The sequence below is a fragment of the Salvelinus namaycush genome, chromosome 13 (assembly GCF_016432855.1).
Source record: "Salvelinus namaycush isolate Seneca chromosome 13, SaNama_1.0, whole genome shotgun sequence".
Lineage (NCBI taxonomy): Eukaryota > Metazoa > Chordata > Actinopteri > Salmoniformes > Salmonidae > Salvelinus > Salvelinus namaycush.
Genome location: NC_052319.1, coordinates 44,561,560 through 44,588,377, shown reverse-complemented (window position 1 = coordinate 44,588,377; position 26,818 = coordinate 44,561,560). Strand labels below are relative to the sequence as shown.

General features: G+C 46.7%; 1 long non-coding RNA gene across 1 annotated transcript; it reads right to left on the bottom strand.

Moving 5' to 3' along the window:
- Nucleotides 1-2,345: 2,345 nt before the first annotated feature.
- On the bottom strand, nt 2,346-4,067 carry LOC120058555. Its single transcript, XR_005478024.1, has 4 exons — nt 3,269-4,067; nt 3,133-3,159; nt 3,003-3,029; nt 2,346-2,769 (listed from the first exon to the last, which is right to left on the bottom strand). It is a non-coding gene; the product is annotated as an uncharacterized LOC120058555 (long non-coding RNA).
- Nucleotides 4,068-26,818: the final 22,751 nt, after the last annotated feature.

Below are 26,818 nucleotides of genomic sequence, written 5' to 3'. Positions count from 1 at the left end.
GGATATCAACTGTAACTCGACACTCTTCACTCGACACTCCCCGCCCCCTAGGGCGCAACAAACATTCTTTTCATTTCATTCTTTCAGTCGTAGGCTAGATAAATGTTGGGAAGTTTGGGTTTTATGAGAGTTGGACTTGGAAAGCACCAAAACAGGAGAATTTAAGAAATACTTTATTTACCCTGTTGGCATATTTGATATTTGAAAAGTAAACCAGTATGGGGAAAAATGCACGCTGTTCCAAACAACTGAATTCGTGTTCAATACCATAGCTTGTTGTATAATCCGATAGGGTGTATACATCACTTTTAATGGTGAGGTGTCACAAGTTTGATTTTCAGTTTGTTAACCCCCCCCCCCAGCCACTCCTAGTCGCAACAAAACACACAAACACTTTTGTTTATTTCACTCTCACAGTAAGTAAAGATGTCTAAAAACAAAACTAGAACTGTTCCTCCATATCTAGGACCAGCCTGTAGATTGATGATCTAAGACCAGCCTGTAGATTGAGGATATAAGACCAGCCTGTAGATTGAGGATCTAAGACCAGCCTGTAGATTGAGGATCTAAGACCAGTCTGTAGATTGAGGATCTAAGACCAGCCTGTAGATTGAGGATCGAGTTGAAAAGCAGCTATCCACATTCTTTTAAGATTAGACACTCTTGAATGTCCACAATCGAATGCAAGAAGTTGTTACATTTAAACTACGATCTCAACTACTCTCTAAAGCACGTATCCAAAAGGACATGTATTATGTGTAAAATATGACAGAGTAGGGAATTGTTTTCTGAACTGAAAGGAATTACAAATGCAAATTCATATTCACATTGACGGAGAGAGAGAAAGCTTGTCAAAACAAGAACTGTACTTGCAGTTGGAATGACCCGAACAAACCAAACCGGTTTTCACATCAGAGGAGGCTCCTCAGAGAAGGAAGGGGAGGACCATCACACTCAATGAATTTCATAAAAATTGAAATAGTGAAAAAGTTGTCATTTTTAGATACAAGTATACTAAAATAATTATTCACATGTCACCTAATAACTGACTAGAACACACTGTTTTAACATGAAGGTCTACAGTAGCCTCAACAGCACTCTGTAGGGTAGCACCATGGTGTAGCCAGAGGACAGCTAGCTTCTGTCCTCCTCTGGATACATTGACTTCAATACAAAACCTAGGATGTGTTAGTTCTAGTTGCTATGTTGATGATGATGCTAGCTAATGTGGTGACAACGATGTGGGCTGTGTGTTGCGATTATGGTATGAAGGTTTGGCATTGAGCCTGTTTGGGATGCTCTGGATTGACATGTATGACAGCGTTTTACAGTTCCCGCCAATATCCAGTAACTTCGCACAGCCACTGAAGAGGAGAGGGACAACATTCCACAGGCCACAATCAACAGCCTGATCAACTCTATGTGATGGCGATGTGTTGCGCTGCATGAGGCTACTACTTCACAGGAGAGCAGTTTGAACGTAAACGCGGATAAAAAAAAAAAATGTATTGTATGTATTAAAACTGCGAAAATGTTGCTCTCCACTTTCTGGAGGACTGAGTTTTGAAATCAGTGGAGACGCATCCATGAATGATGTAACATTATACGGGTAAGAGTCTGGCTAGCTACATTATCTGACGTTAAATGTTTCTAATTTTGAGAGAAAGAGACATTTTCTTGGCTAGCTATAGCCTAATGTTAGCTAGCTAACATTGAACCTGTGTCACGTGTGCTCCCTCTCCGGCCTCTAGGTCACCAGGCTGCTCGTTATGGCCACACCTGTCACCATCGTTACACGCACCTGCGCCTCATGAGACTCACCTGGACTCCATCACCTTCCTGATTACCTCCCCTATATCTGTCACTCCCTTTGGTTCTTTCCCCAGGCATTATTGTTTCTGTTCCTGTGTCAGTTCTGTGCGTTGTTCGTGTTTCTTAGTTGGTATTATGTTGTGTTTATTGATTAAAACACTCAATCCCTGAACTTGCTTCCTGACTCCCAGCGCACATCGTTACAACCTGGTAGGTTAGCTACCTGCAGATTCATGCAGGGTAGTAACGTCATGAGTTGGGATCATGGTTCATTGTTTAGCTAGCTAGCTACATGTCTTAACAAAAGACTCCACTATGCAAGTAACCATTTCGGGTGCGTTCGTAAATTCAGTCTGGCCCTCTACTCCGATTTCAGAGCACTCTCGTCTGAGTGTGCCAGAGAGCGCAGAATAATTGATGAATTTACAAACGCTCAATACCCGTTGAACATGGCTGGATGTCAGTAAACTTCAGTAAACTCATTGACCATAGAGTCCACTGTGCGAAACGCTCTGAATTTACGAACGGACAATTTGACAGCACAGTTGCAGTCACCAACGCTCTGGATAACATAACAGCCTAACCAGCTCTTCTTGGGCCTATAATATTCAGTGAGATGTTCTCTCACTTAGATGTCTGGAAGTAGCTAGCAAGTTAGCTTGGGTGCTTGACTGCTGTTGTTAGTACAGAACGCTTGGATCAACCCTTAAAGAGATGGGTGCGGATAAAGCTTATTAAGAAAGACACTGAATGGGTGTAGACAAAGAAGAGCTCTCCAGTAGTAGTACCATAACATTCAAACGCCATTTTCTCAAAAATTAGTTTACAAGTTGATCAACTTTCAAAGCAAAATTACTTTCCCATTGTTCCTCAACTGTAGTGTCATTTTCACTCTTTTCCTGTCAGGGGACAATAGGAGACTTGGGTTGGCTGTTTTTTAATCCCGTGTGATCTTAGCTGTAAGGAGATAAATCAAATGAAGTTAGAAATTAGAAAGATAGTAGCAGGAGAAACCTTACTGTTTGTGACAAGATTTTTATGATGGTAATAAAAATAACTTCCTAGTTATATCATCCTAGATACACAGGCAACCAATTAAGTTTCTGTTCATACTAGAACACTGAAACTAGTTTCTGCATGTTATTAACTCGTTTGAATAAATATTTGCGTTGGCAATGAACCATACCAACCTGATGCTTTCGAAATCCATTTCCAAACTAATGAAACATACAAGACATTTAGAATCATGTTAGCAATGAACAACTACAAAAAGTATGTTTATTTAAAAAAAACAGACGTTAACTTTGGAATTTGACGTACCCGAGTCAGGAATGTGATTCAGAGTCACTAAGGGAAAAATATTAAGAGAAAAACAAAACATATTAGATAAATTAACTGATTAATACAATGTATATGTTGACTTCTATAATAACACACAATGGTAGCAGACACTAACCTCTGCTTCTGAACCACTGCTTTGCAATAGAGACCTGTAAAATCAACAGCCATGTTATTCTATAGTTCAACAATGGAGTCCTGTAAATCAACAGCCTGGTTAATCTACAGTTCAACAATGGAGCCCTGTAAAATCAACAGCCATGTTATTCTACAGTTCAACAATAGAGCCCTGTAAAATCAACAGCCATGTTAATCTACAGTTCAACAATGGAGCCCTGTAAATCAACAGCCATGTTATTCTATAGTTCAACAATGGAGCCCTGTAAAACAATCGCCATGTTATTATACAGTTCAACAATGGAGCCCTGTAAATCAACAGCCATGTTATTCTACAGTTCAACAATGGAGCCCTGTAAATCAATAGCCATGTTATTCTACAGTTCAACAATGGAGCCCTGTAAATCAATAGCCTGGTTAATCTACAGTTCAACAATGGAGCCCTGTAAATCAACAGCCATGTTATTCTACAGTTCAACAATGGAGCCCTGTAAAACAATCGCCATGTTATTATACAGTTCAACAATGGAGCCCTGTAAATCAATAGCCATGTTATTCTATAGTTCAACAATGGAGCCCTGTAAAACAATCGCCATGTTATTCTATAGTTCAACAATGGAGCCCTGTAAATCAACAGCCATGTTATTCTATAGTTCAACAATGGAGCCCTGTAAATCAATAGCCATGTTATTCTACAGTTCAACAATGGAGCCCTGTAAAACAACAGCCATGTTATTCTACAGTTCAACAATGGAGCCCTGTAAAATCAACAGCCTGGTTAATCTACAGTTCAACTTCATATAAATGTCACTCATAGAGACATGAAACATGTCTGGTCCCTGTTGATCTCGAGTTTCCTCACATTCTGTTTCTTGTGAATTTCCCAGCTGGTATCTAGTAAACAACAGGTCAGGTGATTTATTACAATACTCTCTGTTTGCATTTCCCAACAGTAAATCACGTGTTACTTCCTCAAGAGCAACTGACTGTCAACACTGTTTGCACATGATGTGTGCTGTGTACAGTATGACTGTTGTATTAAAACCGGTTCCAGGTTTAGCTGGGCGGTTTCCCCGGATACAGATTCATTTAAATCCTGGATCTCCATGGAATATTATTTTTAGTCTAGGACTAAAATGTATTTTGTGTCCGTTTTAATTGCCCCATGGTGTATTTACCTGTCCAGTCTGTGGTGACTGCCCCGTGGTGTATGTACCTGTACAGTCTGTGGTGACTGCCCCGTGGTGTATTTACCTGTCCAGTCTGTGGTGACTGCCCCGTGGTGTATGTACCTGTCCAGTCTGTGGTGACTGCCCCATGGTGTATGTACCTGTCCAGTCTGTGGTGACTGCCCCGTGGTGTATTTACCTGTCCAGTCTGTGGTGACTGCCCCATTGTGTATTTACCTGTCCAGTCTGTGGTGACTTCCCCGTGGTGTGTACCTGTCCAGTCTGTGGTGACTGCCCCATGGTGTATTTACCTGTCCAGTCTGTGGTGACTGCACCATGGTGTATTTACCTGTCCAGTCTGCGGTGACTGCCCCCTGGTGTATGTACCTGTCCAGTCTGTGGTGACTGCCCCATGGTGTATTTACCTGTCCAGTCTGTGGTGACTGCCCCATGGTGCATTTACCTGGCCAGTCTGTGGTGACTGCACCATGGTGTATTTACCTGTCCAGTCTGTGGTGACTGCCCCGTGGTGTATTTACCTGTCCAGTCTGTGGTGACTGCCCCGTGGTGTATTTACCTGTCCAGTCTGTGGTGACTGCCCCATGGTGCATTTACCTGGCCAGTCTGTGGTGACTTCCCCGTGGTGTGTACCTGTCCAGTCTGTGGTGACTGCCCCATGGTGTATTTACCTGTCCAGTCTGTGGTGACTGCCCCATGGTGCATTTACCTGGCCAGTCTGTGGTGACTGCCCCATGGTGCATTTACCTGGCCAGTCTGTGGTGACTGCCCCATGGTGTATTTACCTGTCCAGTCTGTGGTGAGTGGTTCAGTTCCTCAGCCCACTGCAGTATGAAGTCTTGACGCTCCTCTTGACAAGATCCTTCCTCAGTCAGTCTGGTCAGAAGGGAGATGTTTCTGATCTGTGAGGACTGGTACAGGACAACTGATTATGACTCATGACCATGTAAGATAAGGTCACATACGTTCTTTTCACTACACAGAGGGACGTACCTGAACTACCCTGCTCAGTTCAGAAGCACGTTCTCTGATGATTAATTTAGACTCATCAAAGGTGAAAACATCTTTCTCTTTGTCAAAGCAGTAGACAAACCATGTATTTAATTCACCTTACCTTTATGTGTGCCAACAACTCCAGCACTTTACGCCTGAGGCTTTCCTTCACCTTTGCAAACTGTTGAATAGAACCAAGTACGGGCATTACAACGGCTATTGCTGTTTTGACTGTGAAAGCAAATTCATAAGAATTTCAAAGAACATTTTGTACTGTAGATTACTGGCATTGAAATGACTGGTTTGACCACAATCCATTCCTGTCTCATATGTTATGGTTGCTGATCTGTATCTGGCACATAGCCTGATTTACTTCTTAGATTACTTCAGAAAATAGTGTTTGAACTGTGGAATGATGTCCAGATACTTGACAGGAATAATCTAAAGTATTGACTAATAGAACAAAAAGAACGTTCTGCATAGTGGCGCTCCTTCACAATATATTAATGGTCATTTAGCCTCCCGGGTGGCGCAGTGGTCAAGGGCACTGCATCGCAGTGCTAGCTGCGCCACCAGAGTCTCTGGGTTCGCGCCCAGGCTGGGCTGGGTTTGCGCCCAGGCTCTGTCGCAGCCGGCCGCAACCGGGAGGTCCGTGGGGCGACGCACAATTGGCATAGCGTCGTCCGGGTTAGGGAGGGTTTGGCCGTTAGGGATATCCTTGTCTCAGTATGTAAAAAATGTAATAAAATGTATGCACTCTACTGTAAGTCGCTCTGGATAAGAGCGTCTGCTAAAATGTAAACATTTAAAGCTACGTTATTACGGCTCAAGTTTCAGTGACCTTTTTAGTGGGGTTCCTGTTTCTGTCAGATGAGAGCGTCATGACCCGAAACGTTGGTTTCGTGTGACCCGTGTTAAGAAAGGTGCATCACATATCTGTCCGTTGAATCAAACGTGAAATTGAAACTTCCCCATACCTGATCTGACAAGAGTTGTTTACCAGACACACACAGCACATAATGACAGGGTGAGGGCATGTCTGAGCATCTAAAGCACATAAAATCTTATCTATGACACAGACTCATTTTACTGCCTGAGCTGAGAAGGAATGCTCATTCTACTGAGATGCACAGTGCATGCATAGGCAGTTACAACTAAAATGCAACCCACTATAAGGGGAATTTCTACCACAAAATTTTGACTACGATATTCAGTTCCAAGACGACGACCGGCAAGTTCGGCATGGTGGCAGCCCTTTAACTTTATGTGTTTGTTTTAAATGTCACTGGAAATAATTGCATCTGCAATCTAGATGAAAGAACTGTAAATTCTCAGCAACATACAAACACTTTTGATGGCATTCAGCACTTCTTATTTGAAAGGAATGTTATATACATTAAACTTTCATAGCACCTTGGCACAAACCAAAACGATCATCGAAGGCCAGTCTGATATCGCAAATTAATGGTGGAGATCTTATAATAACTATATGCCTTCTCTTATCAGGTGATATCAGTGGTGGGCCGTCAGGGCCTGCAAGGCCTTCTCTGCTGGCCTAAACATCATCAGAATATAATTTTTTTTAACATATATTTTCCCACAAATATGTATTAAATTATTCCCCAGAGTAAGAGTTATACTCTTCATTTCATAGCTTTCCTCTTGGTTGCACTGCTTCCAGCCCCAGGTTGAGATTTTGAGGGCTGGTCTTTATGTTAGATCTTTTATCCAATCATATTCAGCCATCATGTGTTGCCAGGGGTCTAAAATCTGCCCTCAGGCCTTCAGAATCAACAGTGAGGGTGCTTGTAGCTTATAGTGAATGGAAATGAAAATTTAGTGTCAACCAATCAGCTTTAGAGTTGGCTATTGTACGCCTTCTGGCTGGCTCCAGTGTTACACAGGAGCCAGCTAGCAGGCGTAGTGCGTGCACGTCTTTTGATTGGATTACCAATATTGAGAGGCAGGTCCTATGGAGATCTAGGAAACTGAATTTGATAAACGAATTAATTCGCGTACTACTAAGCTGTTTTTTCAACCAACAATGGCGGAAGGAGGGGAAGATATCGATTTGGTCGAGGATATAATTATAACGCCATTCTCAAGACGAACTTTTCAAGAAAAGTTAAACATTGTAAGGAGAGGTCGCCCGACGCCACAAAGCCTGTCACAGGCGGGAAAGGGCTTCGTTCGCTCGCCACTTTCAAAGTTTCAACTACGAGCGCTGTCAATGGCTCACAGGCTCCTTGGCTCCGAGAAGCACTGCAAACTGTACTGCTGGGAATGCCTATTATTTGCAAGTGATCGATTTGGTGTTTGGAGCCACACTGGCTTTGCAAACTTGAGTTGTCTAACCAAGGCAGCAACGAGACACCAAAGTACGGCTGGGCACTAACAACCAATGGTGCTTTTGAAAACTTTTGGGGACACCGGAGTGGATCAACAGCTCAAAGAACAAACGCGCAGGGCAACGGAGCTGCACAATGAAAAGGTGAAGGGAAATATTGAAAAGACTCATTGATTGTGTCATGTTTTTGGGTAAACACTGTTTACCCAAAAATGTCAATTTGTCAATTTCAAGGTGACGCAACGCCTGGTTATACTGCGTTTCTGTCTAAATGTATAGTTTCTAGAGCCATGGCATCATAATGAGGTGGATTAATTCGGGTGGGACTGTGTAGTACCTCACTGAAGGCCCAGTCCCCAGGCCCACGGCACGCCACTGGGTGATATCCATCAATGCCCCGGACCTCAGTTTAACACCAACCCCATCAAACGGCCTGTGCACCCATGTTCCTCTTGCGAACGTTGGATAAAGAGAAACAGAAAAGCTTTCGTGTGTTAGGAAATGTGGGCAGTGGATTCATCTAAAAATGCAGCGATCCTAGCTTTGGACATGGGGTCAATGAAGCTTACCGTTGCTGTCTGGGTGCTGTACCCGCGGGGGGTGTCAGCATTGAAGGTGGAGTTGGACCAGAGGACTTACCGAGGGTGGAGAGTGCACCGGAGGAGGGGGGGTCCACAGCGGAGCGGAGACCACCAGAGGCGAGTGACGGGGGACACGGTGGTGAGGTCAAATTAGTAGCACCTGGGGAGGGGTGTTCCATGGCAACAGAGAGGCCACCTGATGCAGTGCAGTGGCAAGATGGTAGCGCAGTGAGAGGCGAGTTACAAGTGGTTTGGGAATTCATTGAGGCCTTTGGGAAGAAGGGCCTACATTTTGTGCTTTTCAACGGCCGAAGCCTACTACTGAAGATCGATGAGATACGCCTGTTGGTTTGCAAATCAGAGATGGGTGTCTTATGTTTTACTGAGACATGGTTGGATTCATCTGTTTGTGACTCAGAAATTGAGATAAGTAACTCTGTTGTCAGGAAGGATCGGAACGGTGGGGGGATATGTGCGTTTGTAAGATCAGACATTACTTTTAACGACAGATCAGATTTAAACGCTGATCTGGAGATTGTCTGGCTGGATATCTGCCTTCCCAAAACCAAGCCGATTTTGTTGGGGGTGTGTTATAGGCCGCCCAAGCAGAATGCATTCTATGAAGGTCTTGAAATTGTGTTGTCAAACTGTAATGATTCCCTGTTGAAGGAAATCATTTTGTTAGGGGATTTCAATACTGATGTCTGCTAAAAGAATAGCCCAACCCACAATGTATTTATGCGCTTTTGTAGATCACTTGCTCCACCCTCTACCACTACCTCCAACCAGTCTCAGAGACTCCACCCTCTCTGCTGCCCTTCCACCAGTCGTCCATTTCACACATTGTTTTTTAAAATAAATGATACAGAAAGTGTAATGGAACACAGTAATACAGCCTTATTCCAATTACTAAGTGTCACTACAATATACAGCCATCTAATAAATATTACAATACTGTACAATTTAAACATGGTTATCTCAATGAAAGTTGTTCATGACAACCCAAATATAAATGAGAAATCATGCCACCTAGACTCAGAAACGCAGACATGTCAGACTAGGGAACTCGTTGTAGAAAGATGAGCTCTGAGTTTCCCGCTTGGAAAGTATCAGAATTAACCAATAGGAAACATACGCACATTTTTACTTGGAGGTTCTGCATTGTCTTGGAAGCACCAAGAATACAAACTGGAAAAATTGTTGTGAAACCAATACGAAGAAAAACAGGATGATATTACTATCTATTGGTAGACAAAATGGAATTGTGTATTTAGTCATTAAAAAATGGCAAATATTTCAAATAAAACACGTTATATATACAGTTGAAGTCGGACGTTTACATACACTTAAGTTGGAGTCAATAAAACTTGTTTTTCAACCACTCCACAAATTTCTTGATAACAAACTATTGTTTTGGCAAGTAGGTTAGGACATCTACTTTGTCCATGACACATTTTTCCAACAATTATTAACAGACAGATTATTTCACTGTATCACAATTCCAGTGGGTCAGAAGTTTACATGCACTAAGTTGACTGTGCCTTTAAACAGCATAAAAATTCCAGAAAATGATGTCATGTCTTTTGGAAGTGTAACGGCAGCCTTCCTCCTCTTCGTCTGAAGAGGAGGTGTAGCAGGGATCGGACCAAGATGCAGCGTAGCTCGTGTTCAACATGTTTTAATAAACAAGACGAAAACGTGAACACTTAACAAAATACAAAAATAACAAACATGGCAAACCGAAACAGTCCTCTCTGGTGAAACGAACACAAAGACAGGAAACAACCACCCACAAAATCCCAACACAAAACAAGCCACCTAAAAATGATTCCCAATCAGAGACAACACAAAACACCTGCCTCTGATTGAGAACCATATTAGGCCAAACATAGAAACAGACAAACTAGACACACAACATAGAATGCCCACCCAGCTCACGTCCTGACCAACACTAAAACAAGCAAAACACATAAGAACTATGGTCAGAACGTGACAGTACCTCCCTCCTGAGGTGCGGACTCCGAGCGCACCACCTAAAACTGTAGGGGAGGGTCTGGGTGGGCATCTGTCCACGGTGGCGGCTCCGGCGCTGGAACAGGATCCCACTCCACCATTGTCTTAGTCAACCTCCTTAGCGTCCTTTGAGTGGCGACCCTCACCGCCGACCTTGGCCTAGGAACCTTCACCAAGGTCCCCACTAAATTGAGGAAACTCCTTCGGACTGAGGGACAGCTCATGACAGAGAGGTAGCTTAGGACAGAGAGGTAGCTTAAGACAGAGAGGTAGCTCCGGACTGAATGGCAGCAACGGACTGAATGGCAGCTCCGGACTGGAGGGCAGCTCATGACTGGAGGGCAGCTCATGACTGGAGGGCAGCTCATGACTGGAGGGCAGCTCATGACTGGAGGGCAGCTCATGACTGGAGGGCAGCTCATGACTGGAAGGCAGCTCATGACTGGCGGGCAGCTCATGACTGGCGGGCGGCTCTGGCAGCTCCTGACTGGCGGGCGGCTCTGGCAGCTCCTGACTGGCGGGCGGCTCTGGCAGCTCCTGACTGGCGGGTGGCTCTGGCAGCTCCTGACTGGCGGGCGGCTCTATCAGCTCCTGACTGGCGGGCGGCTCTAGCGGCTCCTGACTGGCGGGCGGCTCTATCGGCTCCTGACTGGCGGGCGGCTCTAGCGGCTCCTGACTGGCGGGCGGCTCTGGCGGCTCCTGACTGGCGGGCGGCTCTGGCGGCTCCTGACTGGCGGGCGGCTCTGGCGGCTCCTGACTGGCGGGCGGCTCTGGCGGCTCCTGACTGGCGGGCGGCTCTATCGGCTCCTGACTGGCGGGCTGCTCTAGCGGCTCCTGACTGGCGGGCGGCTCTAGCGGCTCCTGACTGGCGGGCGGCTCTGGCGGCTCCTGACTGGCGGGCGGCTCTGGCGGCTCCTGACTGGCGGGCGGCTCTGGCGGCTCCTGACTGGCGGGTGGCTCTGGCGGCTCCTGACTGGCGGGCGGCTCTGGCGGCTCCTGACTGGCGGGCGGCTCTGACGGCTCGGGACAGACGGGCGGCTCTGACGGCTCGGGACAGACGGGCGGCTCTGACGGCTCGGGACAGACGGGCGGCTCTGACGGCTCGGGACAGACGGGCGGCTCAGACGGTGCTGGGCAGACGGGCGGCTCAGACGGCGCTGGGCAGGCAGGCAGCTCAGATGGAGCTGGGCAGGCAGCTCAGATGGCGCTGGGCAGGCAGGCAGCTCAGATGGTGCTGGGCAGGCAGGCAGCTCAGATGGCGTTGGGCAGATAGGCAGCTCAGACGGCGCTGGGCAGACAGGCAGCTCAGACGGCGCTGGGCAGGCAGGCAGCTCAGACGGCGCTGGGCAGGCAGGCAGCTCAGATGGCACTGGGCAGACAGGCAGCTCAGACGGTGCTGGGCAGGCAGGCAGCTCAGACGGCGCTGGGCAGACAGGCAGCTCAGATGGCGCTGGGCAGGCAGGCAGCTCAGATGGCGCTGGGCAGACAGGCAGCTCAGACGGCGCTGGGCAGACAGGCAGCTCAGACGGCGCTGGGCAGGCAGGCAGCTCAGATGGCGCTGGGCAGGCAGGCAGCTCAGATGGCGCTGGGCAGACAGGCAGCTCAGACGGCGCTGGGCAGACGGCCTACTCTGACCTGCTGAGGCACAGTAGGCCTGGTGCGTGGTGCTGGAACTGGTGGTACCGGTTTGTAGACACGCACCTCAAGGCTAGTGCGGGGAGCAGGAACAGGGCACACTGGACTCTCGAGGCGCACTATACACCTGGTGTGTGGTACCGGCACTGGTGGTCCCGGGCTGAGGGCACGCACCTCAGGGCGAGTGCGGGGAGAAGGAACAGTGCGTACAGGGCTCTGGATACGCACAGTAAGCTTGGTGCGTGGTGCCGGAACTGGTGGTACCGGGCTGGAGACACGCACCACAGGGAGAGTGCGTGGAGGAGGAACAGAGTTCTGGAGACGCACAGGAAGCCTGGTGCGTGGTGTAGGCACTGGTGGTACTGGGCTGAGGGCACGCACCACAGGGCGAGTGCGTGGAGGAGGAACAGGGCTCTGGAGACGCACTGGAAGCCTGGTGCGTGGTGTTGGCACTGGTGGTACTGGGCTGATGACAGGAGAGCTAGTACGTGGGGCTGCCACGGGAGAGCTGGTGCGCTGAGCTGGCACAGGACGTGCAGGGCTAGGGAGGCGCACAGGAGGCCTGGTGCGTGGTGATGGCACAGTCTTCACCAGACGGCTAGCCCGCACCTCAGGACGAGTAGGGAGAGCTGACTCAGGTGACATCAAATCCCCGACACGCTCCGTCGGACGGATGTTGTGCCTCATGCACCAAACCAGCAAATCCCTAATTTCTCTCTCCTCCAATCTCCCCATTAGATCCTTCACAGTCTCTACTTCGCTCACCTCCAATACCGCCCTCACCGGCTCTGATTCCATCCTTGGCTCCTTACGGTAAGCAGGGGGAGTTGGCTCAAGTCTCCTACTTGACCCAGCTACACTCCCCTTTATCCCCTCCCAAGAAATGTTTTGGGTTTCTTCTCGGGCTTCCTACCGCGCCGTCGTGCTAACCTCATTCGCCGGTATCCCTCTGCACATTGCTCCATGGAATCCCAGGCGGGCTCCGGCACTCTCCCTGGGTCGATCGACCACCTGTCTATTTCCTCCCAAGTGGTATAACCCAGATCCTGCTCATGCTGCCGAGCTAGCTCCTCAAAACGCCGCCTCTCCGCTTTTGCTGCCTCCAGCTCTGCTTTGGAGCGGCGATATTCCTCTGGTTCTGCCCAGGGTCCTTTACCGTCCAGCTCGTCGTCCCATGTCCATTCCTGAACTCGCTGCTGCTGCTGCTGCTGCTGCTGCCCGTAGCCACGCTGCTTGGTCCGAGTTTGGTGGGTGGTTCTGTAACGGCAGCCTTCCTCCTCTTCGTCTGAAGAGGAGCACGGGGGTGGCAGCACGGGGGTGGCAGCATCATGTTGTGGGGGTGCTTTGCTGTAGGAGGGTCTGGTGCATTTCATAAAATAGATGGCATCATGGGGCAAATAAAATGATGTGGATATATTGAAGCAACATCTCAAGACATCAGTCAGGAAGTTAAAAGCTTGGTCGCAAATGGGTCTTCCAAATGGACAATGACCCCAAGCATACTTCCAAAAATGTGGCAAAATGGCTTAAGGACAACAAAGTCAAGGTATTGGAGTGGCCATCACAAACCCCTGACCTAAAGCCTATAGAACATTTGTGGGCAGAACTGAAAAAGCGTGTGCGATCAAGGAGGCCTACAAACCTGACTCAGTTACACCAGCTCTGTCAGGAGGAATGGGCCAAAATTCACCCAACTTATTGTGGGAAGCTTGTGGAAGGCTACCTGAAACGTTTGACCCAAGTTAAACAATTTAAAGGCAATGCTACCAAATACTAATTGAGTGTATGTAAACTTCTGACCCACTGGGAATGTGATGAAAGAAATAAAAGCTGAAATAAATCATTCTCCCTACTATGATTCTGACATTTCACATTCTTAAATAAAGTGGTGATCCTAACTGACCTAAGACGGAATTTTTAATGGGATGAAATGTCAGGAATTGTGAAAAACTGAGTTTTAAATGTATTTGCCTAAGGTGTATGTAAACTTCCTACTTCAACTGTATATAGTACTAGTCAAAAGTTTGGACACACCTACTCATTCAAGGGTTTTTCTTTATTTTTAATACTTTCACATTGTACAGTAATAGTGAAGACGTCGAACTCTGAAATAGTTTGGAAGGAATTCTAGGTCAGGTGAACAAAAGGACTTCCTGTATAGTTCCTGTATGTTGTTATGATCACACCATGACTCGTTAATCATAAGCCATACAGCCCCGCCCTTCTTCTTACCAGAGAGATGTTTGTTTCTGTCGGCGCGATGCCTGAAGAAACCGGGTGGCTGTGTCGACTCTGACAACGTATCCCAAATGAGCCACTTTAATAATAAAATATTGGATGTAATAAATGTATCCCCAGTCACTTTAAACAATGCCACTTTATAAAATCTTTACCCTACATTACTCATCTCAAATGTATGTACTGTACTCTATGCCATCTACTGCATCTTGCCATCTTTATGTAATACATGTATCACTAGCCACTTTAAACAATTCCACTTTTATATGTTTACATACCCTACATTACTCATCTCAAATGTATGTACTGTACTCTATACCATCTACTGCATCTTGCCTATGCCGTTCTGTACCATCACTCATTCATATATATATATGTACATATTCGTATTCATTCCTTTACATGTGTGTGTATAAAGTAGTTGTTGTGAAATTGTTAGGTTATGTTACTCGTTGGATATTACTGCATTGTCGGAAACTAGAAGCACAAGCATTTCGCTACACTCGCATTAACATCTGCTAACCATGTGTATGTGAAAAAAAAAATTGATTTGATTTGACATAGACAGACTTACCTGAAATACACAGCACACAGTGACAGGGTGAGGTCTGAGCACATCAAACCTTGGGTATAATGGTCAGCCTCTATAGAGAGAACCTGTCCTCATGAAAACTATGCAGTTAGCGGCACCTTGTGGTGAAACAAAACAATGTCTATTTGTATTTTTTTCTTCTTTTTTTTCTCTAATGCATACATTCAACCACTAGATGGTATTGTGAGGTAATTATTGATAAGGTATCTCCAGCCAAATGGCATGGTTGGGTTCAATTCAGTTTTCAGATCAGCAAGGAGGATGTGGATCGAAATGACATTTTTAATTAAAGAATCCTCGTAGAAAAACAACAGTGTTTTCTATTCACTTCTATACTTGACCCCAACCAGCTACCCCCAGCCCCCAGTCTCTCCCTCAAACCTCCACACAGCCTTACTGTAACTCAACTTAGTACATCCTAAAGTTGTGTTTTGTGACAAACCACACAGCACATGGCCAGATTGCATAACCATCATCCAGTAGCATTGTTGTAATACCATGACACCTTCCCCCCCCCAGCTCCAGGAAGAAGTGTAGGATGTCAATACCATTACACCCTCCCCCCAGCTCCAGGAAGTAGTGTAGGATGTCAATACCATTACACCCTCCCCCCAACTCCAGGAAGTAGTGTAGGATGTCAATACCATTACACCCTCCCCCCAGCGTCAGGAAGAAGTGTAGGATGTCAATACCATTACACCCTCCCCCCAGCTTCAGGAAGTAGTGTACAATGTCAATACCATTACACCCTCCCCCCAGCTTCAGGAAGTAGTGTAGGATGTCAATACCATTACACCCTCCCCCCAGCTTCAGGAAGTAGTGTAGGATGTCAATACCATTACACCCTCCCCCCAGCTTCAGGAAGTAGTGTAGGATGTCAATACCATTACACCCTCCCCCCAGCTCCAGGAAGTAGTGTAGGATGTCAATACCATTACACTCTCCCCCCAGCTTCAGGAAGTAGTGTAGGATGTCAATACCATTACACCCCCCCCCCCAGCTCCAGGAAGTAGTGTAGGATGTCAATACCATTACACCTTCCCCCCAGCTTCAGGAAGTAGTGTAGGATGTCAATACCATTACACCCTCCCCCCAGCTTCAGGAATTAGTGTAGGATGTCAATACCATTACACCCCCCCCCCCCCCCCCCCCCCAGCTCCAGGAAGTAGTGTAGGATGTCAATACCATTACACCTTCCCCCCAGCTTCAGGAAGTAGTGTAGGATGTCAATACCATTACACCCTCCCCCCAGCTTCAGGAAGTAGTGTAGGATGTCAATACCATTACACCCTCCCCCCAGCTTCAGGAAGTAGTGTAGGATGTCAATACCATTACACCCTCCCCCCAGCTCCAGGAAGTAGTGTAGGATGTCAATACCATTACACCCTCCCCCCAGCTCCAGGAAGTAGTGTAGGATGTCAATACCATTACACCCTCCCCCCAGCTTCAGGAAGTAGTGTAGGATGTCAATACCATTACACCCTCCCCCCAGCTTCAGGAAGTAGTGTAGGATGTCAATACCATTACACCCTCCCCCCAGCTTCAGGAAGTAGTGTAGGATGTCAATACCATTACACCCTCCCCCCAGCTCCAGGAAGTAGTGTAGGATGTCAATACCATTACACCCTCCCCCCAGCTCCAGGAAGTAGTGTAGGATGTCAATACCATTACACCCTCCCCCCAGCTCCAGGAAGTAGTGTAGGATGTCAATACCATTACACCTTCCCCCCAGCTTCAGGAAGTAGTGTAGGATGTCAATACCATTACACCCTCCCCCCAGCTTCAGGAAGTAGTGTAGGATGTCAATACCATTACACCCTCCCACCAGCTTCAGGAAGTAGTGTAGGATGTCAATACCATTACACCCTCCCCCCAGCTTCAGGAAGTAGTGTAGGATGTCAATACCATTACACCTTCCCCCCAGCTCCAGGAAGTAGTGTAGGATGTCAATACCATTACACCCTCCCCCCAGCTTCAGGAAGTAGTGTAGGATGTCAATACCATTACACCCTCCCTCCCAGCTCCAGGAAGTAGTGTAGGATGTCAATACCATTACACCCGCCCCCCAGCTTCAGGAAGTAGTGTAGGATGTCAATACCATTACACCCTCCCCCCAGCTTCAGGAAGTAGTGTAGGATGTCAATACCATTACACCCTCCCCCCAGCTTCAGGAAGTAGTGTAGGATGTCAATACCATTACACCCTCCCCCCAGCTTCAGGAAGTAGTGTAGGATGTCAATACCATTCCACCCTCCCCCCAGCTCCAGGAAGTAGTGTAGGATGTCAATACCATTACACCCTCCCCCCAGCTCCAGGAATTAGTGTAGGATGTCAATACCATTACACCCTCCCCCCAGCTTCAGGAAGTAGTGTAGGATGTCAATACCATTACACCCGCCCCCCAGCTTCAGGAAGTAGTGTAGGATGTCAATACCATTACACCCTCCCCCCAGCTCCAGGAAGTAGTGTAGGATGTCAATACCATTACACCCTCCCCCCAGCTTCAGGAAGTAGTGTAGGATGTCAATACCATTACACCCGCCCCCCAGCTCCAGGAAGTAGTGTAGGATGTCAATACCATTACACCCTCCCCCCAGCTCCAGGAAGTAGTGTAGGATGTCAATACCATTACACCCTCCCCCCAGCTTCAGGAAGTAGTGTAGGATGTCAATACCATTACACCCTCCCCCCAGCTTCAGGAAGTAGTGTAGGATGTCAATACCATTACACCCTCCCCCCAGCTCCAGGAAGTAGTGTAGGATGTCAATACCATTACACCCTCCCCCCAGCTTCAGGAAGTAGTGTAGGATGTCAATACCATTATACCCTCCTCCCAGATTCAGGAAGTAGTGTAGGATGTCAATACCATTACATCCTCCCCCCAGCTCCAGGAAGTAGTGTAGGATGTCAATACCATTACACCCTCCCCCCAGCTTCAGGAAGTAGTGTAGGATGTCAATACCATTACACCCTCCCCCCAGCTTCAGGAAGTAGTGTAGGATGTCAATACCATTACACCCTCCCCCCAGCTCCAGGAAGTAGTGTAGGATGTCAATACCATTACACCCTCCCCCCAGCTTCAGGAAGTAGTGTAGGATGTCAATACCGTTACACCCTCCCCCCAGCTTAGGAAGTAGTGTAGGATGTCAATACCATTACACCCCCCCCCAGCTTCAGGAAGTAGTGTAGGATGTCAATACCATTACACCCTCCACCCAGCTTCAGGAAGTAGTGTAGGATTTCTAATACCATTACACCCTCCCCCCAGCTTCAGGAAGTAGTGTAGGATGTCAATACCATAACACCCTCCCCCCAGCTCCAGGAAGTAGTGTAGGATGTCAATACCATTACACCCTCCCCCCAGCTTCAGGAAGTAGTGTAGGATGTCAATACCATTACACCCGCCCCCCAGCTTCAGGAAGTAGTGTAGGATGTCAATACCATTACACCCTCCCCCCAGCTTCAGGAAGTAGTGTAGGATGTCAATACCATTACACCCGCCCCCCAGCTTCAGGAAGTAGTGTAGGATGTCAATACCATTACACCCCCCCCCCCCCAGCTTCAGGAAGTAGTGTAGGATGTCAATACCATTACACCCTCCCCCCAGCTTCAGGAAGTAGTGTAGGATGTCAATACCATTACACCCTCCCCCCCAGCTCCAGGAAGTAGTGTAGGATGTCAATACCATTACACCCTCCCCCCAGCTTCAGGAAGTAGTGTAGGATGTCAATACCATTACACCCTCCCCCCAGCTTCAGGAAGTAGTGTATGATGTCAATACCATTACAACCTCCCCCCAGCTTCAGGAAGTAGTGTAGGATGTCAATACCATTACACCCGCCCCCCAGCTTCAGGAAGTAGTGTAGGATGTCAATACCATTACACCCGCCCCCCAGCTTCAGGAAGTAGTGTAGGATGTCAATACCATTACACCCTCCCCCCAGCTCCAGGAAGTAGTGTAGGATGTCAATACCATTACACCCTCCCCCCAGCTTCAGGAAGTAGTGTAGGATGTCAATACCATTACACCCTCCCCCCAGCTTCAGGAAGTAGTTTAGGATGTCAATACCATTACTCCCGCCCCCCAGCTCCAGGAAGTAGTGTAGGATGTCAATACCATTACACCCTCCCCCCAGCTTCAGGAAGTAGTGTAGGATGTCAATACCATTACACCCTCCCCCCAGCTTCAGGAAGTAGTGTAGGATGTCAATACCATTACACCCTCCCCCCAGCTTCAGGAAGTAGTGTAGGATGTCAATACCATTACACCCGCCCCCCAGCTTCAGGAAGTAGTGTAGGCTGTCAATACCATTACACCCTCCCCCCAGCTTCAGGAAGTAGTGTAGGATGTCAATACCATTACACCCGCCCCCCAGCTTCAGGAAGTAGTGTAGGATGTCAATACCATTACACCCGCCCCCCAGCTTCAGGAAGTAGTGTAGGATGTCAATACCATTACACCCTCCCCCCAGCTTCAGGAAGTAGTGTAGGATGTCAATACCATTACACCCTCCCCCCCAGCTCCAGGAAGTAGTGTAGGATGTCAATACCATTACACCCTCCCCCCAGCTTCAGGAAGTAGTGTAGGATGTCAATACCATTACACCCTCCCCCCAGCTTCAGGAAGTAGTGTATGATGTCAATACCATTACAACCTCCCCCCAGCTTCAGGAAGTAGTGTAGGATGTCAATACCATTACACCCGCCCTCCAGCTTCAGGAAGTAGTGTAGGATGTCAATACCATTACACCCGCCCCCCAGCTTCAGGAAGTAGTGTAGGATGTCAATACCATTACACCCTCCCCCCAGCTCCAGGAAGTAGTGTAGGATGTCAATACCATTACACCCTCCCCCCAGCTTCAGGAAGTAGTGTAGGATGTCAATACCATTACACCCTCCCCCCAGCTTCAGGAAGTAGTGTAGGATGTCAATACCATTACACCCTCCCCCCAGCTCCAGGAAGTAGTGTAGGATGTCAATACCATTACACCCTCCCCCCAGCTTCAGGAAGTAGTGTAGGATGTCAATACCATTACACCCTCCCCCCAGATTCAGGAAGTAGTGTAGGATGTCAATACCATTACATCCTCCCCCCAGCTCCAGGAAGTAGTGTAGGATGTCAATACCATTACACCCTCCCCCCAGCTTCAGGAAGTAGTGTAGGATGTCAATACCATTACACCCTCCCCCCAGCTTCAGGAAGTAGTGTAGGATGTCAATACCATTACACCCTCCCCCCAGCTCCAGGAAGTAGTGTAGGATGTCAATACCATTACACCCTCCCCCCAGCTTCAGGAAGTAGTGTAGGATGTCAATACCATTACACCCTCCCCCCAGCTTCAGGAAGTAGTGTAGGATGTCAATACCATTACACCCCGCCCCCAGCTTCAGGAAGTAGTGTAGGATGTCAATACCATTACACCCTCCACCCAGCTTCAGGAAGTTGTGTAGGATGTCAATACCATTACACCCTCCCCCCAGCTTCAGGAAGTAGTGTAGGATGTCAATACCATTACACCCTCCCCCCAGCTTCAGGAAGTAGTGTAGGATGTCAATACCATTACACCCGCCCCCCAGCTCCAGGAAGTAGTGTAGGATGTCAATACCATTACACCCTCCCCCCAGCTTCAGGAAGTAGTGTAGGATGTCAATACCATTACACCCGCCCCCCAGCTTCAGGAAGTAGTGTAGGATGTCAATACCATTACACCCGCCCCCCAGCTTCAGGAAGTAGTGTAGGATGTCAATACCATTACACCCTCCCCCCAGCTTCAGGAAGTAGTGTAGGATGTCAATACCATTACACCCTCCCCCCCAGCTCCAGGAAGTAGTGTAGGATGTCAATACCATTACACCCTCCCCCCAGCTTCAGGAAGTAGTGTAGGATGTCAATACCATTACACCCTCCCCCCAGCTTCAGGAAGTAGTGTATGATGTCAATACCATTACAACCTCCTCCTCTGTATATAGCCTCCACATTGACTCTGTACCGTAACACCCTGTATATAGCCTCCACAATGACTCTGTACCGTAACACCCTGTATATAGTCTCCACATTGACTCTGTACCGTAACACCCTGTATATAGTCTCCACATTGACTCTGTACCGGTACCCCCTGTATATAGCCTCCACAATGACTCTGTACCGGTACCCCCTGTATATAGCCTCCACATTGACTCTGTACCGGTACCCCCTGTATATAGCCTCCACATTGACTCTGTACCGGTACCCCCTGTATATAGCCTCCACAATGACTCTGTACCGTAACACCCTGTATATAGCCTCCACATTGACTCTGTACCGTAACACCCTGTATATAGCCTCCACATTGACTCTGTACCGTAACACCCTGTATATAGTCTCCACATTGACTCTGTACTGTAACACCCTGTATATAGCCTCCACATTGACTCTGCACCGTAACACCCTGTATATAGTCTCCACATTGACTCTCTACCGGTACCCCCTGTATATAGCCTCCACATTGACTCTGTACCGGTACCCCCTGTATATAGTCTCCACATTGACTCTGTACCGGTACCCCCTGTATATAGTCTCCACATTGACTCTGTACCGTAACACCCTGTATATAGTCTCCACATTGACTCTGTAACGGTACCCCCTGTATATAGCCTCCACATTGACTCTGTACCATAACACCCTGTATATAGCCTCCACATTGACTCTGTACCGTAACACCCTGTATATAGTCTCCACATTGACTCTGTACTGTAACCCCCTGTATATAGCCTCCACATTGACTCTGTACCGGTACCCCCTGTATATAGCCTCCACATTGACTCTGTACCATAACACCCTGTATATAGCCTCCACATTGACTCTGTACCGTAACACCCTGTATATAGTCTCCACTTGATTCTGTACCGGTACCCCCTGTATATAGCCTCCACAATGACTCTGTACCGGTACCCCCTGTATATAGCCTCCACATTGACTCTGTACCGGTACCCCCTGTATATAGCCTCCACAATGACTCTGTACCGTAACACCCTGTATATAGCCTCCACATTGACTCTGTACCGTAACACCCTGTATATAGCCTCCACATTGACTCTGTACCGTAACACCCTGTATATAGCCTCCACATTGACTCTGTACCGTAACACCCTGTATATAGTCTCCACATTGACTCTGTACTGTAACACCCTGTATATAGCCTCCACATTGACTCTGTACCGGTACCCCCTGTATATAGTCTCCACATTGACTCTGTACCGGTACCCCCTGTATATAGTCTCCACATTGACTCTGTACCGTAACACCCTGTATATAGTCTCCACATTGACTCTGTAAAGGTACCCCCTGTATATAGCCTCCACATTGACTCTGTACCATAACACCCTGTATATAGCCTCCACATTGACTCTGTACCGTAACACCCTGTATATAGTCTCCACATTGATTCTGTACCGGTACCCCCTGTATATAGCCTCCACAATGACTCTGTACCAGTACCCCCTGTATATAGCCTCCACATTGACTCTGTACTGGTACCCCCTATATATAGTCTCCACATTGACTCTGTACCGTAACACCCTGTATATAGCCTCCACGTTGACTCTGTACCGGTACCCCCTGTATATAGCCTCCACATTGACTCTGTACCGGTACCCCCTGTATATAGCCTCCACATTGACTCTGTACCGGTACCCCCTGTATATAGCCTCCACGTTGACTCTGTACCGGTACCCCCTGTATATAGCCTCCACATTGACTCTGTACCGGTACCCCCTGTATATAGTCTCCACATTGACTCTGTACCGGTACCCCCTGTATATAGCCTCCACATTGACTCTGTACCGGTACCCCCTGTATATAGCCTCCACATTGACTCTGTACCGGTACCCCCTGTATATAGCCTCCACATTGACTCTGTACCGGTACCCCCTGTATATAGCCTCCACATTGACTCTGTACCGGTACCCCCTGTATATAGTCTCACTATTGTTATTTTACTGCTGCTGTTTAATTATTTGTTACTTTTATTTCCTATTCATGTTTTTTAAACCTCATTGTTGGTTAAGGGCTTGTAAGTAAGCATTTCACTGTAATGTCTACACCTGTTGTATTCAGCGCATGTGACTAATAACTTTTTATTTTATTTAATTCAGACCCTTTACTATGAGATTCTAAATTGAGCTCAGGTGCATCCTGTTTCCATTGATCATCCTTGAGATGTTTCTAAAACTTGATTGGAGTCCACCTGTGGTAAATTCATTTGATTGGACATGATTTGGAAAGGCACACACCTGTCTATATAATGTCCCACAGTTGACAGTGCATGTCAGAGTAAAAACCAAGCCATGAGATCGAAGGAATTGTCCGTAGAGCTCCAAGACAGGATTGTGTCGAGGCACAGATCTGGGGAAGAGTAACAAAAAATATGTGTAACATTTAAGGTCCCCAAGAACACAACATATCATTCTTAAATGGAAGAAGTTTGGAACCACCAAGACTCTTCCTAGAGCTGGCCGCCCGGCCAAACTGAGCAATCAGGGGAGAAATGCCTTGGTCAGGAAGGTGACCAAGTACCCGAAGGTCACTCTGACAGAGCTCCAAAGTTCCTCTGTGGAGATGGGAGAACCTTCCAGAAGGACAACCATCTCTGCAGCACTCCACCAACCAGGCCTTTATGGTACAGTGGCCAGACAGAAGCCACTCCCTAGTAAATGGCAGGGCAGCCCTCTTGGAGTTTGTTAAAAGGCACCTAAAGACTCTCAGACCATGAGATTCTCTGGTCTGATGAAAACAAGATTAAACTCTTTGGCCTGAATGCCAAGTGTCACGTCTGGAGGAAACCTGGCACCATCCACACGGTGAAGCATGGTGGTGGCAGCATCAGTCTAGTCAGGATCGAGGGAATGATGAACGGAGCAAAGTAGAGCGAGATCCTTGATGAAAACCTGCTCCAGAGCACTCAGGACCTCAGACTGGAGGCGAAGGTTTACCTTCCAACAGGACAACGACCCTTAGCACACAGCCAAGACAACACAGGACTGGCTTTGAGATAAGTCTCTGAATGTCCTTGAGTGGCCCAGCCAGAACCCGGACTTGAACCCTATCGAACATCTCTGGAGAGACCTGAAAATAGCTGTGCAGCAAAGGTCTGCATCCAACCTGACAGAGCTTGAGATGATCTGCAGAGAAGAATGGGAGAAACTCCCCAAGTACAGGTGTACCAAGCCTGTAGCGTCATACCCAAGAAGACTTGAGGCTGTAATCACTGGCAACAGTGCTGAACAAAGGGTCTGAATACTTATGTAAATGTTATATTTCACGTTTTTATTTTTAATACATTTAAAAAAAATCCTAAACCTTGTTTTTGCTTGGTCATTATGGGGTTTTGTGTGTAGATTGATGAGGGGGGAAAAAATTATTGAATCCATTTTAGAATAAGGCTGTAACGTAACAAAATGTGGAAAACCTCAAGAGGTCTGAATCCCTTCTGAATGCACTGTAAATACACACACAAATACAGAGATAGAGACTAACAAAAGCTCAACCTCCAGTTGAGTTTAAGTACAATTCTTACAAGCTTGTTTTGGAACGTCAGTAGCTTCTTCTGTAAATGTCTGTGGCTGTTGGTGAACCATGATGTGCAGGCATAATCAAAGTGATACTGGACTAGCGCACTTGCTAGAGTCTTTAGGATGTCTATAGCTAGGTTTCCATCCATTTGGTGACCGATTTTCATGTTACTATTCTAAAATCTTCATAAAAATAATATGCCATTTCAGAGTTTCCTTTAGGAAAAGTTGGCGCCGGACAGGGAAGAGTTTAATTTACCAGACATTTAAGAAATGTAATGGATAATCCGTATGCATTCAGATCCAACCTGGTTACAGCCAGCGCCATCACAATACACAAGGGATGTTGGCCAAATGAGCCACATTTACGTGTCCTTAAAAAACAGCCTATAAAAAAATGACAAAATGCTATTCCTTGTGTTTCTATTTTTCCAGGGGGGGAGGAGGGTTTACTTTCCTAAAACAATAATCATCCACCTCACGGTTCAGCTGTCAGAGATTTGATCACTAAATGTATCAGTGCATTGCATGCAAATACCTATAGTGTTAGGTGTATGATATTAACATTATAATAAAGAAATGTGTATATAAACTCAGCAAAAATAAAAGAAACAGCCCTTTTTCAGGACACTGTCTTTCAAAGATAATTCGTAAAAAATCTAAATATCTTCACAGATCTTCATTGTAAAGGGTTTAAACACTGTTTCCCATGCTTGTTCAATGAACCATAAACAATGAATGAACATGCACCTGTGGAACGTTCTTTAAGACACTAACAGAAGGCAATTAGTATCTAGAGGTTAACAGCAATAGCTACAGGTTAACAGCAGTATCTACAGGTTAACAGCAGTATCTACAGGTTAACAGCAGTATCTACAGGTTAACAGCAGTAGCTACAGGTTAACAGCAGTATCTACAGGTTAACAGCAGTAGCTACAGGTTAACAGCAGTATCTACAGGTTAACAGCAGTAGCTACAGGTTAACAGCAGTATCTACAGGTTAACAGCAGTAGCTACAGGTTAACAGCAGTATCTACAGGTTAACAGCAGTAGCTACAGGTTAACAGCAGTATCTACAGGTTAACAGCAGTAGCTACAGGTTAACAGCAGTATCTACAGGTTAACAGCAGTAGCTACAGGTTAACAGCAGTAGCTACAGGTTAACAGCAGTAGCTACAGGTTAACAGCAGCATCTACAGGTTAACAGCAGTAGCTACAGGTTAACAGCAGTATCTACAGGTCAACAGCAGTATCTACAGGTTAACAGCAGTATCTACAGGTTAACAGCAGTATCTACAGGTCAACAGCAGTAGCTACAGGTTAACAGCAGTAGCTACAGGTCAACAGCAGTATCTACAGGTTAACAGCAGTATCTACAGGTTAACAGCAGTATCTACAGGTCAACAGCAGTAGCTACAGGTTAACAGCAGTAGCTACAGGTTAACAGCAGTAGCTACAGGTTAACAGCAGTATCTACAGGTTAACAGCAGTAGCTACAGGTTAACAGCAGTATCTACAGGTTAACAGCAGTGTCTACAGGTTAACAGCAGTATCTACAGGTTAACAGCAGTATCTGCAGGTCAACAGCAGTATCTACAGGTTAACAGCAGTAGCTACAGGTCAACAGCAGTAGCTACAGGTTAACAGCAGTAGCTACAGGTTAACAGCAGTATCTACAGGTTAACAGCAGTGTCTACAGGTTAACAGCAGTAGCTACAGGTTAACAGCAGTATCTACAGGTTAACAGCAGTGTCTACAGGTTAACAGCAGTAGCTACAGGTTAACAGCAGTATCTACAGGTTAACAGCAGTATCTACAGGTTAACAGCAGTAGCTACAGGTTAACAGCAGTAGCTACAGGTTAACAGTAGTGTCTACAGGTTAACAGCAGTAGCTACAGGTCAACAGCAGCATCTACAGGTTAACAGCAGTAGCTACAGGTTAACAGCAGTAGCTACAGGTTAACAGCAGTGTCTACAGTATCCCCTTGGAGGTTTGGGCCCCCCCGCAGATCGCATATGAACATGTTAATTGGGTGCCCCCTGGAGGTGTCCCCCGTCCCCCATGACAAAACCTGGAGGGAATTAGCTTTAAAATGTCCAAGTTGGCTGGATGTAATTTGGGTGGTGGAACAGCAGGCTAGTCTCTTTTATTGGTATGTAACTTATGAATTTTGGATTGTACATTTGTTGTCTACTGTATTTAAACGCTACTTTTAATTAAGTACATGATACTGCAACATAATGTCCCCATGGGGACAATAAAGTAAGTAAAGTATGTTAAATCCACTTCCATCAGTGTAGATGAAGGGGAGACAGGTTAAAGAAGGGTTTTAAAGCCTTGCCACAATTTAGGATACATTTTTTTTTTTTAAACGTGTCCCTTTATTTAACTAGGCAAATTCTTATTTACAATGA